Source organism: Chenopodium quinoa, unplaced genomic scaffold (genome assembly GCF_001683475.1).
Source record: "Chenopodium quinoa cultivar QQ74 unplaced genomic scaffold, ASM168347v1, whole genome shotgun sequence".
Classification (NCBI taxonomy): domain Eukaryota; kingdom Viridiplantae; phylum Streptophyta; class Magnoliopsida; order Caryophyllales; family Amaranthaceae; genus Chenopodium; species Chenopodium quinoa.
This window is the reverse complement of record NW_018744502.1, coordinates 1-3,672: the sequence shown is the minus strand read 5'-3', so window position 1 is coordinate 3,672 and position 3,672 is coordinate 1. Positions and strand designations below refer to the sequence as shown.

At 32.1% G+C, this 3,672-nt stretch overlaps 1 long non-coding RNA gene across 1 annotated transcript; it reads right to left on the bottom strand.

The window, feature by feature from the left end:
• Positions 1–2,194: 2,194 nt before the first annotated feature.
• LOC110698170 lies at positions 2,195–3,652 on the bottom strand. Its single transcript, XR_002506671.1, has 3 exons — positions 3,599–3,652; positions 2,393–2,514; positions 2,195–2,256 (listed from the first exon to the last, which is right to left on the bottom strand). It is a non-coding gene; the product is annotated as an uncharacterized LOC110698170 (long non-coding RNA).
• Positions 3,653–3,672: the final 20 nt, after the last annotated feature.

The following is a 3,672-nucleotide window of genomic DNA, read 5'->3' as shown; positions in this document are numbered from 1 at the left end:
AAAAGCATTGAATTTTTTTGCTCATTTGATAAATGAGCAAAAAAATTATTTGCACATTTTTGCTCATTTGATAGATGAGCAAAAAATTATTCGCTTATTTGATAAATGAGCAAAAAATTATATGCTCATTTAACAAATGAACAATTTTTTTTTTACTAGTATTTACTTTCATTAAGCTGACACCTACCTATACATCTGATGCTACACAAAAAATGAAAACAACGTCTTTCTAGAGTGTAGTCCTGCCTTTGCCATTTAAGTAGTAACAACTACAATACACCCTATAGTGCCTCCCTTCAAGCTAATAATATTGGCAATTCATTGTTCTTTATTAAGCCAACAATAAGGTAATTAAAACTTGATTTATAAAGACAAATAAATGAAGAAGCACATATACACATACTTTGACCATTTACCTCTTCAGATACATGGACTTCATCATCTAATTCACTAAGTAAGTTAATATCTTCTTTGTGAGTGTTAAAATGATGAGACATTTCATGGGCTTCTTCTAAATCAATAAGCTCCTCACTTCCACCTCTTGAAGGTTCCTGAGAATTCATCAGCAAGTAGCCCTCTTTTGAAGAACCTACAGCAAGCCCACTAGTAACTGTCTCTGATCTATTCTCCCCATATGAGGCGAGTTCTAGCGTGATTTTAGCTTGAACTTTCAGTTGATGTAAATTAGTGCATTCACTACCTTCTCTCAATTGATTTACATCAGTAGATGGACCGACATAACATTTCCTTCAAACATCACTTTGTTCACAAGTCCCAACAAGGATCTCGTTTGCAGACTCATCCTGTTGAGCATCATTTAAGATCTCATTTGCAAGCTCATTTTTTTAATTAAGCACCATCAAGGACCTCAATCTGAGGACCATTTGGTACATTCATTGCCCTCATTTGTGTTGTTAGCTTGAATTTGATTGTCTCTAAAACTATGAGGACTGTTCTCCAAAGAACTACAGACAAATCACTTGCTTCCAACTATTATAGAGCAAAACTGAAGCAACATATTATAAATAATAGCAAAATAAGAGTTCCAACTAGTAGCAATTTCATAAATACACTCTCATTAGCACAATAATAAGCACAACTAGTTGAAGCAAAACCTGTGAAGAGGATCTGTATTTATGAAGCACTAGTTGGAGCAAAACTGGTTGTAGAAGTCTCATTAGAAAAATAAGACTTTCCAAGTGTACAAAGTTCCCGAAACAAAAGTCGATAATCTCTAAATATCGTTTTAACAATTGATAAACATAATACTTTTGAGACTAATTGGTTTACCTTTACTAATTTTCTATCTACTTTTAGAAAATACAAAAAGCAATAACTGTTCAACTTAAATCAATTTGTAAGCAAGATATATAGATAATTCCGAAAGCAATTGATCATGGATGGGGATAATAAGATAGTATATAGTAACATACTTCCCTAATACTGGACTTATATTATGACATTCACCTCAATCTTAAGGTACATAGCTCATAATCACTAATATAAGCCCACAATCAACTGGATTTTTATATACTAACTCGAACATAATCGCAATGTTTACCTATGAACAAATTATAGCAAAATTCAGAATTTTTTTTTTTTTTTTTTTTCTATAAAAAAATCAATTTCAATCACATACCTTGAATTTTGCGAAACTACAATTTCTTGCAACCTCAACTTTAACAACTTCAATTTCAACAATTTAACCTGAAAAACACTCAAATTAGTTAGTAATTGTATAAAAAACAGTTCAAACACTACATTATTTAATGCTCATTTAAATGAACAAATAATTGTTTGCTCATTTGATAAATGAGCAAAAAATTATATGCTCATTTGCTAAATGAGCAAAAAATCATTTGCTCATATCTCGCAGCACGGACTTTACATCAAGAAGTTCTGCAGGCTTCCTGATAGCATGAACAGCAAAAGACCTCATCAAATTACGATGTCAAGTAGAATAGCTCAAGAAATCATGCTAATTTTCTAAGCAATTATTTAACAGTCTCACAATTTGAAATAATTGCAATAATAGTATAAATTCCATTCAATATATGGTATATCAATAAGTGGTATGGTATACACCAATTGGTTTGACCAGTCCTACCTATGTTGCCTCTTCTTTAATCTTTACCAAGGTTGAAACAGCAACAACAATATGTTTAAAGAAATCCAATACCAATTTTTTTTTCACCAAAATGTTATTATGAGACATAGCTATTGACTACTTCAATGAGATTAAACGCAGCCACCCAACTGCAAAGAAAAATAAAAGGAGGGCAAAAGAGAACGCAAAGTAGTTAGGAAAACATGAAGTTGAGATTTCAAAGAGTTCAGGAGGGAAGGGGAGTTAAAAGATAAAAAGGTTTCATTTCAGAACAACATGTTGTACCAGTATAGCTTCCATCTCAGCACTTGATACTGGTGTTCGCTTGGGCTGGTCAGAAGCCTTCCCAGAGGCAGACAAGGAGTTGCTGGAAGCTGACCTTGATAGGAACGCCTTCAAAGCATCATCTATTGATGGGGAAGAAGATTCTGGCAAAGAGGAAAGGTAAAAAAAAGGGGGGGGGGCAGATGAGATAAGTAAGGAGTTGAAAATTAACACAGCAATAATTACCCAAATGTTTAAAGTCAGCCATTAAACTAGATATAAGTAGTCAAACCTCAAAATTTTCTAAAACAGAAGACCATTGCTTAGCACAACTTTTTCAAACAATATCAATAGGAACAAGGTAGACAGTCTAAGATTAGATTTTAGTACTAAAATTTAATTATAAAAAGAGGCTAGAAGCCTAGAACGCATTTCTAGCAAGAAAGACAACACTAATCAAAGAATCATTCTCAATATCATATTATTGAGATCAATAAAAGCAAGTCATAAACTTGTATTCAGAGAGTAAAGGCGATAATAGTAAATGTGACTACAGTGAGTAATGTAAATACGGAGTAATATTTATAAATGCGGGGATTACGAGTTTAAATATCACAAAGCCGTCCTAACATCAAAATTCTACTCAAATTATGACTCCTTTTATAGCACACTCATTGAATATATAACAAAGCAGACCTCCCATTGTATCCCCCAACCTGATATCTACTGCATTACATTTAGCTTTTCACTTAAACATTTTATCGAACAGTTTACGTGCATCCTCAATTCCTGTTGCAAATTTTTTGAATCAGAATTCACAAGTAAAACAGGGGTTTAACTGTTTGGATTACCTTGAATGTTCGAAGGAAGCTTTATACTAGCTTTAACAGCACTCACAACCAAACCAAAACTACAACATAATCGCAACAAAATCGAGCAAAAATCGCAACAAAACCACAACATAATTTCGAAAATACATAACCAAAATAAGATACATGTTAAAACCTAAATTCAGGCAAAATAAACTAAAATGAACTTGATAATTACTCAAAAAATGAAAATAAAACTAAAATCAACAAAAAAAAACTAAAACATAATCGACACAAAGTAACCTAAAATTAGTGAGATGAAATCAGCACAAATAAAACGAAAATCAAAATGAAGATAAACAATGAATGTAACCTAAAAATTAATTGGAAAACAACAAAAAATTAACAATGAACTTACATTGACGAACAATTGATGAAGATTGGAGAAGTTGTGATGAAATTTCAGAGAGAAAGAGAGAAGAAAACCGAATG